This window comes from Pleurodeles waltl, chromosome 11, assembly GCF_031143425.1.
Source record: "Pleurodeles waltl isolate 20211129_DDA chromosome 11, aPleWal1.hap1.20221129, whole genome shotgun sequence".
Classification (NCBI taxonomy): domain Eukaryota; kingdom Metazoa; phylum Chordata; class Amphibia; order Caudata; family Salamandridae; genus Pleurodeles; species Pleurodeles waltl.
In genome coordinates, this window is record NC_090450.1 from 356,568,740 (window position 1) to 356,584,290 (window position 15,551).

A 15,551-nucleotide genomic window follows, 5' to 3' on the forward strand; every position below is an offset into this window, starting at 1 on the left:
CACTCTGGGCTCATTTTGAGCCCACTTGTCCCTTAACGCCATGCCTGACCCAGGCGTTAAAAAGCGGCGCAAATGCGCCGTTTTTAGCAACGCCCACTCCCGGGCGTCTCTTTTGCCCGGGAGTATAAATACCACGTAAAGGCCTGGGAGTCATTTTTTAGACGGGAACGCCTCCCTTGCATATCATTAACGCAAGGAAGGGGTTCACGCTAAAAAATGACGCACATTCCGGGAACTTTGGCGCTATTCGCCTCTAACGCCATAGTATAAATATGGCGTTAGTTTGCGTTAGTTTTGCGTCGAAATTGCGTCAAAAAAAACGACGCAATTTCGGCGCAAACGGAGTATAAATATGCCCCACAAAACTTAAAACAAGACACTCATAAATGTATATACAATGGTCCCTAATGAAAATACACTTAGGACACAACCAAAGACAAGCAAAAAAAAGGAGGAAGAAAAAAGGAAAAACGAAAAAGATAGAGGGCAAAAGCAGAAACCAACAGCTCAAGTGTAGCTATATATGAAAACACTATGTGCAAAACCAATCTTCAATTTAAACACAAAGAAGAGATACAAGAACAGAACATTATTTAAAAAGTCTTTCCAATCATCAACACCCAATGGTGCAAGACTATAAACATAATAGATTACTCAAAATTGTGCACACCCAGATACTCCAACCATAAATACAAGAGAAGGATAAAACATACCAATAAATTCAATGTATATTAAGCATTCATATTCCTATTCGTATTGCGAACAGAACATCCAGTGCATTGTGTATCACAACCTAATTAGGAATAAATAATTACATCAGATCTTAAAAAACAACCTGTATAATCCAAAATAGCAGTATTATATAAAAGATGAATGCACCAATTAACAGCACATAGTAGATTTTGGAATGAGGTATTTTATATTTACCTCAACCCATTGGTATAAACAGAACCAGTCAAACGCTAACAAAAAAGTTGACATCCCTAAACTCCTAAAATAGCCAACCTAAAAACAAATCCTACAAATACCCCAAAAAACGCACCCCACACGCAAGAGTGGCAGAAACTCATTATACCTATAATCACAACTTATTTGGCATATCATAATACTTATTAAGACTTAAACACCCCAATTTCCCACATTTCGCGGGACTGTACAAATTGCAGACTTTGCGCTTTGTGAACAATTATTAGTTCATACCATACATCCGGAAATGAGTAGCAGTATGGCCCAACCATTTCTTCATACTACGGGAATGTAAATAAAACCCCGACTACGCAAGTTCAATTAAACTTCAGGATCCCGCCCCCAATTGTCCGACTGTTAGCAACCGATCAAAAATAGTACGATCAGGTAAATATTTCAAAGCACGAGTTGGGCTGAATTTAAAACTCCAAACTATTTCAAAGCATAAAGACGGTGTTCTGCATTTAGCCGCACCCCGTCCGAATCGGGTCGGCTGTGTTATGTGCGCATGTGCACAACTGTGCGCATGCGCACCGGCGATTTTGACAATTTCGCCGTCTGGAACTGCTCCCCTCAACGGGCAGTTCTGTAGCACATGCGCGCTTTAAATTTTTAACGAGGATGACGCGCATGCGCATGCGCGTTTTGCATTTTAACGCTCGGCATTGAAAGGGGCACAACGGATTGCGGTCGGAGCAGCAGTACCGCGTTACAGACTCGTCGGAGCGGCGCTACCCCTTCTTTAAGGTCAGTACTCGTGCCGATTATATATTCTATATATATAATCTCGGCTTTCCTCTTTCAGTGTCTTTCTTTTGTGTCACTGACCTTCTCCTAGTTACCTGTTCCCGAGCTGCGTCACGGCACCTCATTGGGCCGTTAGAAGCAGCTCGGGACGCCGCACGCATTTTGTGAGCACTAAATAAATGTCAGTTACCGCGATTAGCATTATGAAATGCGAGCCTCTGTTTAGGTGGGGCCAGGCGCGGAGGCATGAATGTTACTGTGAGTAGGGTGACCACCTGTTGGTTATTTCCACGGACTGCCTGTAATTTGGCCTTGCCGCCCGTTGTCCGCAATGAAAGGGTTAAGGGGCGGTATTTGTCCATAATTTTAGCCTTTCACCAAAAGGACAACGGAGGCAGGGCCAAATTACAGGCAGATTAGTTTCCCCAACTGGACTGAAAGGCAGGGGGTCTCTTGTGCTCCGAGGCAGGGAGGGGCAGATAGATAAGACACTGCCTTCTTGCCAGGGGGTCTCCTTCCCTGAAAAAATGCAAACGTGGGCAACTGGTAAATCTGCAAACATAAAGGGGCTTGAAAACCTGCATTGACTTTAACCAAAGGAGTCACTTGAAGTTTTCTAATAGCAAAGATATTTTCTTTCAGAGAGATACTGTAATGGTGTTCCAAGGTGAGCTGTGGAGTGGGTGGTTTTATTAGACTGTTATAAATAATGTTAGTATTAGGTATAAACTATATATTAATCAAATCTGTATTTGAAAAACACTTTTTTTTAAATTTAACTGGAATGTATTTGCACATTTTGTAGCAGCCTATATTATGATGTAATTGTATTTATATAACGTTTACTACCCCCAAGGAGGCATCAGTTGCATGTTTAAAACAAGGACTTACACATTCACAGTTCTTTCAGGGACATCCGACCTCATAGTACTAACAGGCATTGGCAAAGCCAATAGGTCTTGTCTACGCAAGAGTTATTGGCTTTGCCAATGTGTTTTGACCAGAGTGGCTGCTGTTTAGCATGGCTATAAGTTAGTGGCGTGAAGTTCATTTAGAGTACAGTGCAGTGGGGTACTGTGCAGTTGTTTATAGTGCATTTGCGTAGAGTGCAGTGGCATGGGACAAAGTAGAGTGGAGTAGAGTGGTATACAATAGAGTGGCAGAGTGCAGTAGTGTAGAGTGGTGCAGTGGCATAGAGTGCAGAGTAGACTTGTGTGGCAGAGAGTGCAGTGGCGTAGTGTTGAGTGGTGCAGTGCAGAGTTGATTATAGTGCTATAGAGTGCAGTTGCGTAGAGTGGAGTGATGTAGAGTGGCATAGAGTGCAGTAGCGTAGAATGCAGTAGTACAGAGTAAATTGCTGTACAGTGGCGGAGAGTGCAATGTTGCTGAGTAGAAGGTAGTGGTGTACAGTGTAGTTTAGAGTGCAGTGGCATGTGGTAGAGTGGCATACAATAGAGTGGCAGAGAGTGCAGTAATGCAGAGTGGTGCAGTGTCATAGAGTGCAGAGTGGACTCGTTGCAGAGTGCAGTGGCGTAGAGTGGTGCAGAGTATAGTGCCTAGAGTGCAGTGGCATAGGGTGCAGTGATGCAGTGTAGTGGCATAGAGTGCAGTAGTAAAGAATAGTGTGGTGTAGACCTCCGACCTGCTTTAGGTCTAGAGCTCACCCCCCACGTCCGCAGCACCACCCTGCTGTCTCGTGCCCCTGACCCCCGCCCACGCTGCTGCTAGCGTGTTCGAGGCCCTCCTCCACCCGCAGGCATCCTCCTGCGCCCCATCCCTGGTGTCTAGTGGGCTCTGTTTAAGCTTCACTGGACCCGTGTGCCGCTTTTCGACGTCCTGTAAGTGTTTTTTCCTTTTGTTTCAGCGCCTTGCCTCCTTGCGCTTCTGCCCCCGATGTGCCCCTTCTGATTGCTGTACCCTGATTGTAATTTGTGCCAGAATTGTATTTTGTGACTGTTTTTGAACTTTTCCTTACTGTTTGTGCCTTGCTTTTTTCCTGTTTTTTTTGCCCCTTGGGCGCTCCCCCTTGCCGATCCACCCTTGCCGCTGCCTCCCTGCGGCCCGCCCCCCTCGCGCCCCCATTCGCCGCTCCCTCCCGCCCCCCAGCTGCTCCTCCCTCCCGCCTCCCTTCTTAATGGCTGGCGCAGCACGTCGCGAGTGAGCGACCTCTGACCTGCTTTAGGTCTAGAGCTCGCCCCCCACGTCCGCAGCACCACCCTGCTGTCTCGTGCCCCTGACCCTCGCCCACGCTGCTGCTAGCGTGTTCGAGGCCCTCCTCCACCCGCAGGCATCCTCCTGCGCCTCATCCCTGGTGTCTAGTGGGCTCTGTTTAAGCTTCACTTGACCCGTGTGCCGCTTTTCGCCGTCCTGTAAGTGTTTTTTCCTTTTTTTCAGCGCCTTGCCTCCTTGTGCTTCTGCCCCCGTTGTGCCCCTTCTGATTGCTGTACCCCGATTGTAATTTGTGCCAGAATTGTATTTTGTGACTGTTTGAACTTTTCCTTACTGTTTGTGCCTTGCTTTTTTCCCTGGTTTTTTCGCCCCTTGGGCGCTCCCCCTTGCCGATCTACCCTTGCCGCTGCCTCCCTGCGGCCCCGCCCCCATTCGCCGCTCCCTCCTGCCTCCCAGCTGCTCCTCCCTCCCCCCTCCCTTCTTAATGGCTGCGCGTCGCGAGTGAGCGACCTCTGACCTGCTTTAGGTCTAGAGCTCGCCCCCCACGTCCGCAGCACCACCCTGCTGTCTCGTGCCCCTGACCCCCGCCCACGCTGCTACTAGCGTGTTCGAGGCCCTCCTCCACCCGCAGGCATCCTCCTGCGTCTCATCCCTGGTGTCTAGTGGGCTCTGTTTAAGCTTCACTTGACCCGTGTGCCGCTTTTCGCCGTCCTGTAAGTGTTTTTTTCTTTTTTCAGCGCCTTGCCTCCTTGCGCTTCTGCCCCCGTTGTGCCCCTTCTGATTGCTGTACCCCGATTGTAATTTGTGCCAGAATTGTATTTTGTGACTGTTTTTGAACTTATCCTTACTGTTTGTGCCTTGCTTTTTTCCCTGTTTTTTTCGCCCCTTGGGCGCTCCCCCTTGCCGATCTACCCTTGCCGCTGCCTCCCGCCCCCCAGCTGCTCCTCCCTCCCTCCCCCCTCCCTTCCTAATGGCTGGCGCTGCGCGTCCGCGCCTGGATTGCGCCCAGCGCCACCCCCCCCCTGGTCCTCACGCCCCCGCATCCCCAGCCTTCGCTACTCGGCCAGCGAACTCCTCGCCCTCAACCCTGGCCCATCCACAGCCTGCTTCCAGGCCACCCCGAAGCACACCAAAAGACCCTTCTCTTGCCGCACCGGGAAGTTCACCTGCAACAGAACAACGAAGCCTACAACAACCAACACCAACCACCTGAACTGCATCCTCCTCAACACACGCTCCGCACGAAAGCACGCCATCCAGCTCTGGGACCTGCTCGACACCACCGCCCCAGACGTAGCCTTCCTAACCGAAACCTGGTGGAACGACTCCTCGGCCCCAGACATCGCCATCGCCATCCCTGACGGTTACAAGAGCACCAGAAGAGACCGCACCAACGGAATCGGTAGAGGGATAGCCATCGCCCACAAATCTACCCTCAAGATCCACACCCACATGGGAGACACCCTCAAGACAGCCAAACACCTTCATTTCCAGATCCACACGGACCCCAACACTACCCTCAGAGGAACCCTCATATACCGTCCTCCAGGACCAAGAGCCCCCTTCAGCGACACCATCTCCGACCTCGCAAGCACCCACGCCCTCGCCTCAACAGACTACATCCTCCTGGGAGACCTCAATTTACACCTGGAGAACAACAATGACGCCAACACCGCATCTCTGACCACCAACCTCTCCAACCTCGGACTCCGACAACTGGTCAGCACACCCACCCACATCGCCCATCACACCCTTGACCCACTCTTCTCTTCAAGCAACCACATCTCTTTCAGCCACACCTCCGAACTCCACTGGACCGACCACCACTGCGTCCATTTCACCTTCAAGAAAAACACCGAACACCACCGCACCCCACTACCGCCTCACCGCCGCTGGGGAAAAGTCACCATAGAAGAACAACTAACCAGCACCCTCGCCAAAAACCCACCACCCGACCCCACAGACCCGGACTCCGCCGCCATCAACCTCCAACAATGGATCCTCAACTGCGCCAACATCCTAGCACCACTCAAGAGACCCACCGTCAACCAAGAAAAGAAAAAACCAGCCTGATTCACAGACGAACTGATCACCTCCAAACGCAACTGCCAGAAACTCAAGAAAAAATTGATCCTCGAGCGCACACCCGACAGCCTTGCAACCCTCAAGGAAGCCAACCGCGAACACCACCAACTGATCCGACTCGCCAAACGCTCCCACTTCACAGAACGCCTTAACAACCACGCACACGACTGCAAGGAACTTTTCTGCATCGTGAAGGAGCTCTCCAACCCCAACGTCAACGACGTCCCACCATCCCAGAAACTCTGCGACGATCTCTCCACCTTCTTCTATCAGAAAATCGCAGCCATCCACAACAGCTTCAACACCTCGCCTCCCCTGACCCCCACCCCCAACAACTCCTCCCACGCCGACCGCCTCACCACCTGGACCCACGTAGACGTCGCCAAAACCCTAAAGACTATGAAGTCCATCCACTCAGGATCTCCCTCTGACCCCTGCCCACATCACATCTTCAACAAAGCCGACGTCACCATCGCCCCCCAACTCCGCAAGATCATCAACCTTTCCTTCAACACCGCTACCTTCCCGGACAGCTGGAAGCACGCAGAAATCCAACCCCTCCTCAAGAAACCTAAGGCTGACCTCAACGATCTCAAAAACTTCCGCCCGATCTCCCTCCTCCCCTTCCCAGCGAAGGTCATCGAGAAGATCGTCAACGCCCAGCTCACCCACTACCTCGAAGACAACTCCATCCTAGACCCCTCCCAATCCGGCTTCAGACGCAACCACAGCACAGAGACTGCACTCCTCGCCGCCACAGATGACATCAGACAACAAATGGACAATGGCGAACTTCAGCCCTCATCCTCCTAGACCTCTCCGCTGCCTTCGACACGGTATGCCACCGCACCCTACTAAATCGTCTCCACGAAGCCGGTATCCAAGACAAAGCCCTCAACTGGATCTCCTCGTTTCTCTCCGGCAGAACACAGAGAGTCCGACTCTCACCCTTCCGCTCCGAAGCCACCAACCTCATCTGCGGCGTCCCCCAAGGCTCCTCGCTAAGCCCAACGCTGTTCAATGTCTACATGTCCCCCCTCGCACAACTGGCCTGTCAGCACAACCTCAGCATCCTCTCCTACGCCGACGACACCTAGCTCGTCCTCTCCCTGACCAAAGATCCTCACATCGCCAAAGCCAACCTCCACGAGGGACTGAAATCCATCGCCGAGTGGATGAGCAACAGCCGCCTGAAACTAAACTCCGACAAGACGGAAGTCCTCATCCTCGGTCGCTCTCCCTCGGCCTGGAACGACTCTTGGTGGCCCACCGCCCTGGGCCCCCCACCCAGCCACGCACGAAACCTCGGCTTCATCCTCGACTCCGCTCTCACCATGTCCAAACAGGTCAACGCAGTCTCCTCCTCCTGTTTCAACACCCTCCGCATGCTCCGCAGAATCTTCAAGTGTATTCCAACAGAAACAAGAAAGACGGTGACCCAAGCCCTCGTCAGTAGCAGACTCTACTACGGCAACGCACTCTACACAGGCATCCCAACTAAAGACATCCAACGACTCAAACGCATCCAGAACGCATTTGCCCGCCTGATCCTCGACATACCCCGCCGATGTCACATCTCCCACCACCTGAAGGACCTCCACTGGCTCCCCGTGGACAAGAGGATCACCTTTAAACTCCTCACCCACGCACACAAGGCACTACACAACACTGGACCCACCTACCTGAACACCAGACTCAACTTCTACGTTCCCTCACGCCAACTCCGCTGTGTCAACCTTGCCCTCGCCATCGTCCCCCGAATCCAGCGCAAGACCTCTGGTGGCAGATCCTTCTCCTACCTCGCCGCCAAGACCTGGAACTCACTCCCGACCTCACTACGCCAGACCCAGGACCTCCTCACCTTCAAGAGACTCCTCAAGACATGGCTCTTCGAACGATAGCAGTCTCCCCCCCGACCCCTCCAGCACCTTGAAACCCTAACGGGTACATAGCGCACTTTATAAATCGAATGATTGATTGATTGATAGAGTGCAGTTTTGTAGTGTCAGTGGAGTGGCACAGAGAACAGTGGCATAGAGTACAGTGGTGCAGAGTAAAGGGCAGCGGCATACAGTGCAGTTGTTTAGAGTGCACTGGCGTAGAGTACAGTGGCATGGGACAGAGCAGTGTCATAGAATACAGTGGAATAGAGTGTATTGGTGCAGAATGTATTAGTACAGAGTAGAGTGGTGTAGAGTATGGTGGCGACCAGTGCAGTGTTTCTCAAAGATTCCAAAATTAAATGGCCATTTTTCAGAGGATCTATACAATCTTGTATTGTCTGACATCTGCCCCATTACTGTTTCTTTCATGGCAAGAAGAGTGACCTTCATTTGTATTACAGACATTTGAGATAAGTAGGTGAGGTACTGGTTAGTTGAGGTACATCATCATACTTAGTATAACTCACATATAGTATAGCTTCCCTGTTAATATAGTTGATGTACAGTTAGCAGCTGAACTTAATTGTGTATGGGCAGTCAATTTCTTCTTTCAGTTAATTGGTTAGTCCAGTCTACTGGTATTTTGTACAAGCATCTATCCTATCTGCTCAGTTTATATTTTTTTCTGCAGGACATATTGTTACAGTGGCTCAAAAATGAGAATCAAATACAATATCTGTATGTATTTTGCGTTTTGCTTATTGTCAAATGTCCTTCTCTTAAGGTTCACCCCCAAATGTTGGCCTTCCTACTCTTTCTCAGACTTTTTCTTGTTGTCGGGCCTCTGAGCACTTTACCACTACTAACCAGTGCTGAAGTGCATGCGCTCTTGCCTTAAAATATGGTGATGTATGCTTAACACAGTTGGCATATTTCATTTACTTATGAGTCCCTAATAAATTGTACTTACCTATGCCCTTAATTTGTAAATTAAAGGCTACTAGTGCGCCCACAGTAATGATTGCGCATCCCAAGTAGTAGGTCAACATAACTTGCTTGTCATTCCAGAGTCTGTGTGTGCAGTTCTAAACTTCCATTTTGATCTGTCAAGTTAAATCTTTCCAGGTTCAAACCTTTATTTTTAAAACATATGTAACCCCTTTAGTGGGCCTGGGACAGATCAAATGGCAGGGGCAAGTTGGACGTGTATTTTTAATTTTAACCTGTTGTGGTAATACAAAAACTATTACACTTGTCTTTCACCACCGCAAGGCCTAACTTTCACTTAAGCTAACATCAGGGTTACCTTGAAGCAGCCTGTCTAATTTCGAATTGAAAAAAACAAAATTTGGACTTTGGTGTCTATGGACTCGCAATTCAAAATCACAACTTATGGTCAAGTCTAACATTAATTTGTGTGGCTGAAAATGTCACATTAATAAATTTGCCGTTTCATTTTCTTAAATATTTACTGCCTACTGGCATGTCTACCTGTTTGGGTGGGTGACGCATCATCTCTTGTGCATTCCCTCCAGACAGGCACACGCCAAGGGAGCTCAGGTGTGACTGGATCATAAATATCCTGATGGCCCACCCTGGGCAGGATGAAATGGTGCAGCTGGCACATCTAAATGGGCTGGCTATTCTTTCCACACATGGATGCATAATCCCCCTTAGCGAGTCTGCAACTAGTCACTGCACTTCCTGTCCTATTTGCACTTTCTTCAAAGGCCTCTTTTTTAAGTCTCCCCCATTTCAGAGGCACCACTGGGCATAATAATTGGACCTTTTTTTTCCCTTTCACTTGCTGCTTTTCTGTCCTTTTTTCGTTTTTTCCCTCTTGTGTTTACCCCGCAATGCTGTTGTCCCAGCATCCCCACCCGCCCCATGCAAAGCACTTCTCCCACCTCCTTATCGCTGGACCACCGCCTCCATACCTCTCTTCCTTAACGACGGCCGCCACGCTAGTGCGCCACAGGGAAGCATGTTTGTGCATGGACGCCACCCAGCACCAGGGACCCTGGTTCTCACCCCTTCTGCTGGTTTAACGCAAGCACTCTACGTGCCCTCAACCCCATAAGATCATCAGCATGCCACCAAGCTGACCACATGTACAAACATGGATCATTTTCTTGCTGCGCCTGCTCCAGCATACTCCCAAGTACCACCTCATGATTCCTCACTGCTTCTTAACACATGCTCCCTCGTCAAGCATGCACTACAAGTCTGAGACCTCGACTCAACAGCTCTGGACGTCACCATCTCGCTATGAGTTGGATCACCCCTGCAGCTACCACGGACATTGCCACGGCCATTACGCACAACTACAAAATCATACACAAGGACAGAGCCAACCTTCCTGGAGGTGTCATTGCCATAATCTTCTAAAACAACCTCCGCCTTTCATCATCTAGTCACATTCTGTCAACGCATGAGCATCTACATTTCCACATCCTGACCAACCGAAACACCTTCCTACGTGGCACCCTCATCTACAGGCCACCTGCACCTCAACCCCAGTCTTTACAGGACATTGTCAACCTCATTGCCTCTCCAAGCACTCACTTCCTCCTATTACATCCCACTCTGTGATCTCGATTTACAGCTTGATACCCTCAATGACCCCCAATACATCAAACATCCTGTACGACCCCACAATTCTCGGCGTCAAACAACTAGTCATCGTCCCTACCCAGAAACCCCTTCACATCCTCTACGCCATTCTCTCAGCAGGGGACAACCTCACCTTCATCCATACCTCCAAACACTGTTGGCTTGACCAAGTGCATCTACTTAACCTACTCAAACACTGCATGCCACCACATTCCCTAACCCCCTGGCAAACATTGGGGTATAGTCACGGAAGCACAGATCACCAAACGCTGTCAACCACTCCAATGAATCCGCAGACAAACTAAAGCACTGACTCTGAATGTGCAGCCAATGTAGCCCCCCTAAGGAAATTGGCATGGAATCTACATAGCAAAACTCCCAAGTGGTTTACGCAAGACCTACATCAATCCAAGCGCGCTTGCAGACGATTGTAATGCAAATGGAGCCTCCGCAAATCCACCAAACCGCACCGCCTGCAAAAATACTGACACAACGTACCACCAGAACATACGAGCCACCCAAAAAGCTGCATTTCAAGCATGCCTCAACACCAGCACTCGCAATATCAAAGAGCTCTTCATCCTTGTCAAAGAGTTCACGAACCGCAGGGCAGAAACCTCATCCATCCCTCCCTCCCAAGACCTCCGCAACGATCTTCCCCACCTTCTTTCACTGTAAGAACTGGGACATCTACAAATGCTTCAGCATACAGAGCCCGCCTTCACCGCTTAGCACCATGGACCTTGCTCCTCCACCAGATACGAACTGCTGAACCACAATTACTGTAGAGGACTCCCAAAGAATAATGAACTCCATCCACTTGGGAGCACCCTCAGATCCATGCCCTCATCACATCCTCAAGCTTGTCATTCCCATCATTTCACCAGAGCTTTGCTGAACCATCAACCTATCGTTTAAGACTGCCACATTCCCCTCAGACTGTAAACACGCAGAAATCCGCCCGCTACTCAAGAAACCCAAAGCCGACCCTAGGTAGCTGAAGAATTACTGACCCATGTCTCTGCTCACTTTCCCAGCCAAGGTAACGGAAAAAGCCATCAACTAGGAACTCGTAGAGTTCCTCGAGAGACACTGTATCCTAGAACTTTCCCATTTCTGATCTGGAAGCAATCACAGCACCGAAACTGTACTTTTGGCCACCACCAACAACATACGCATCATACTGCACAGCGTAGGCACTGCCGCACTCAACCTTCTAGACCTCTCTACTGCATTCTAGACAGTCTCCCACTTCAGCCTCTGTGACAGGCTGCTCGACGCTGGCATCTGAGACAAAGCCCTGAGCTGGATCTGGTCCTTCCTCACCAGAGGGTCAGACTACCACCATTCACATCAGAACTTATATACTTGCTGCAGAGTAGCCCAAGGATCCACACACTGCCTGAAGCTTTTTAACCTCTACATGGCTCGCTCGCTAAGATCATCAAACACGAGGTAAAGATAGTCTCCTACGACAATGACACCCAACTGATCCTCTCCATGTCGGACGACTCTGCTCAAGCCAAGATGCATTTTCCCAATGGGAGGAGAGCAGTCTGCCCTTGGATGGACGTCAGCTGCCTCAAGCTCAACTCAGACAAGAAATGCTTGTGATTGCCTACACCCCATTCTGCCTGGAACGACTCCTGGTGGCCCCCCCACTCATGTTAATACCCCGCCCACATTAACCAATTGCGTAACCTGGCCTTTACCCTTGGCTTCTCTATCAATAACACAACAAATTAACGCTGTCTCCTCAACAAGCTTACACACCCTCTGTAGGAAAATGCCTCCTTTTTGCAGTCCACAACCCCCACCTACCCCAAACACTTTTATCCTGCTATTGATGCTGACTCTACTGAGTACTAAAGTGTGTTGAGATCCTGCTAACCATGCCCCACCACCAGTGTTCTTTCAGTTAAAATGTACCATTATTTCCCCAAATTGGGACACCCCTCGCACACAGATAAGTCCCTGGTACTGACCTCCAGGACCAAGAGCCCCCTTCAGTGACACCATTTCCGACCTCGCAAGCACCCACGCCCTCGCCTCAACGGACTACATCCTCCTGGGAGATCTCAGCTTCCACCTGGAGAACAACGATGACGCCAACACCGCATCACTGACCACCAACCTCAGACTCAGACAACTGGTCAACACACCCACCCACATCGCCGGTCACACCCTAGACCCACTCTTCACTGCAAGCAACCACATCTCATTCAGCCACACCTCCGAACTCCACTGGACTGACCACCACTGCGTCCACTTCACATTCAAGAAAAACACCGAACACCACCGCACCCCACTACCGGCACACCGCCGCTGGTGAAAAGTCACCGAAGACCAACTAACCAGCACCCTCGCCAAGAACCCACCGTCCGACCCTACCGACCCGGACTCCGCCGCCATCAACCTCCAACAGTGGATCCTCAACTGCGCCAACACCCTCGCACCACTCAAGAGGCCCACCGTCAACCAAGAAAAGAAAAAAGCAGCCTGGTTCACAGACTAACTGATCATCTCCAAACGCACCTGCCAGAAACTCAAGAAAAAATGGCTTCTCGGGCGCACACCCGACAGCCTCGCAACCCACAAGGAAGCCACCCGCAAGCACCACCAACTTATCCGACTCGCCAAACGCTCCCACTTCACAGAACGCCGAAACAACAACGCACACGACAGCAAGGAACTCTTCTGCATCGTGAAGGAGCTCTCCAAACCCAACGCCAACGACGTCCCACCATCCCAGAAACTCTGCGACGCACTCTCCACCTTTTTCTACCAGAAAATCGCCGCCATCCACGACAGCCTCAACACCACACCTCTGCCAGACCCCACCCCCAACAACTCCTCCCACGCCGACCGCCTCACCACCTGGACCCACGTAGATGACGCCGAAACCCGAAAGACCATGAACTCCATCCACTCAGGATCCCCCTCAGACCCCTGCCCACACCACGTCTACAACAAAGCCGACTCCACCATCTCCCCCCAACTTCGTAAGATCATCAACCTATCCTTCAACACCGCAACCTTTCCGGACAGCTGGAAGCACGCCGATATCCAAGCCTTCCTCAAGAAACCCAAGGCCGACCTCAAAAACTTCCGCCCGATCTCCCTTCTTCCCTTCCCAGCGAAGGTCATCGAGAAGATCGTCAACGCACAGCTCACCCACTACCTCGAAGGCAACTCCACCCTAGACCCCTCTAAATCCGGATTCAGACGCAATCACAGCATCGAGACTGCACTCCTTGCCGCCACAGACGACGTCAGACAGCAAATGAACAACGGCGAAACTTCAGCCCTCATCCTCCTAGACCTATCCGCCGCCTTCGATACGGTCTGCCACCGCACCCTACTAACTTGTCTCCACAAAGCCGGAATTCAAGACAAAGCCCTCAACTGGATCTCCTCTTTTCTCTCCGGCAGAACCCAGAGAGTCCGACTCTCACCCTTCCGCTCCGAAGCCACCAACCTCATCTGCGGCGTCCCCCAAGGCTCCTCGCTAAGCCCAACGCTGTTCAACGTATACATGGCACCCCTCGCACAGCTGGCCCGTCAGCATAACCTCACCATCCTCTCCTACGCCGACGACACCCAGCTCATCCTTTCCCTTACTAAAGATCCACACACCGCCAAAGCCAACCTCCACGAGGGACTGAAATCCATTGCCGAATGGATGAGAAACAGCCGCCTGAAATTAAACTCCGATAAGACGGAAGTCCTCATCCTCGGACGCTCACCCTTGGCCTGGGACGACTCCTGGTGGCCCACCGTACTGGGTCCCCCACCTACTCCTGCCAACCACGCACGCAACCTCGGCTTCATCCTCTACTCCGCTCTCACCATGTCCAAACAGGTCAACGCAGTCTCCTCCTCCTGCTTCAACACCCTCCGCATGCTCTGCAGAATCTACAAGTGGATCCCGACGGAAACCAGAAAAACTGTGACTCAGGCCCTTGTCAGTAGCAGACTTGACTACGGCAACACACTCTACACAGGCATCCCAGCAAAAGACATCAAACGACTCCAACGCATCCAGAACGCATCCGCCCGCTTGATCCTCGACATACCCCGCCGATGCCACATCTCCCACCACCTGAAGGACCTCCACTGGCTCCCCGTGGACAAGAGGATCACCTTTAGACTCCTCACCCACGCGCACAAAGCACTACACGACGCCGGACCCGCCTACCTGAACAACAGACTCAACTTCTACGTCCCCCTCCTGCCAACTCCGCTCTGCCAACCTCTCCCTCGCTCCCCGAATTCAACGCAAGACCTCCGGCGGCAGATCCTTCTCCTACCTCGCCGCCAAGACCTGGAACTCACTGCCGACCTCCCTGCGCCAGACCCAGGACCTCCTCACCTTCATGAAACTCCTCAAGACATGGCTCTTCGACCGATAGCACTCAGGGCATCTTAGAAATGCCCCCTGTATTTTACCCAATCCTTCAATGCAAGACTGACTGGTCTGTGCCAGCCTGCCACAGAGGGACTAGTTTCTGACCTCCTGGCGTGAGAGCCTTTGTGCTCTCTGAGGCCAGAAACCAAGCCTGCACTGGGTGGAGGTGCTTCACACCTCCCCCTGCAGGAACAGTAACACCTAGCAGTGAGCCACAAAGGCTCAGGCTTCATGTTACACTGCCACAGGGCACTCTGGCTAGTGGAGATGCCCGCCCCCTGGACACAGCCCCAACTTTGGGCGGAAAGTCCGGCGGAGATAATGAGAAAAACAAGGATGTGTCACCCCCTCAGCCAGTTCCACCCCTAAGTTGACCAGAGCTGTAGTGACCCCCTCCCCCTCCTTGGAAAATCCTCCATCTTGTTTTGGAGGATTTACCCAATAAGGATAGGGATGTGCCCCCCTCCCCAAAGAGAGGCACAAGGAGGGTGTAGCCATCCTCAAGGTCAGTAGCCATTGGCTACTGCCCTCCAGCCCTAACACCCTCCTACACTCAGTATTTATGGGCGACCTTGAACCCAGGATTTCAGATTTCCTGAAAACCTAAAGGACTGCTGACCTCAAAACACCAGTGGAGAAGATGGAGACAACAACTGACTTGGCCCCAGCCCTACCTGCCT

At 51.1% G+C, this 15,551-nt stretch overlaps 1 long non-coding RNA gene across 1 annotated transcript in view; it reads left to right on the forward strand.

The window, feature by feature from the left end:
* Nucleotides 1–1,588: 1,588 nt before the first annotated feature.
* LOC138265714 (uncharacterized) overlaps nucleotides 1,589–15,551 on the forward strand; it is a 64,049-nt gene continuing 50,086 nt past the window's right edge. The window contains exon 1 of the long non-coding RNA XR_011199409.1: nucleotides 1,589–1,713. This is a non-coding gene — a long non-coding RNA (uncharacterized lncRNA). The remainder of the gene's footprint in view (nucleotides 1,714–15,551) is intronic.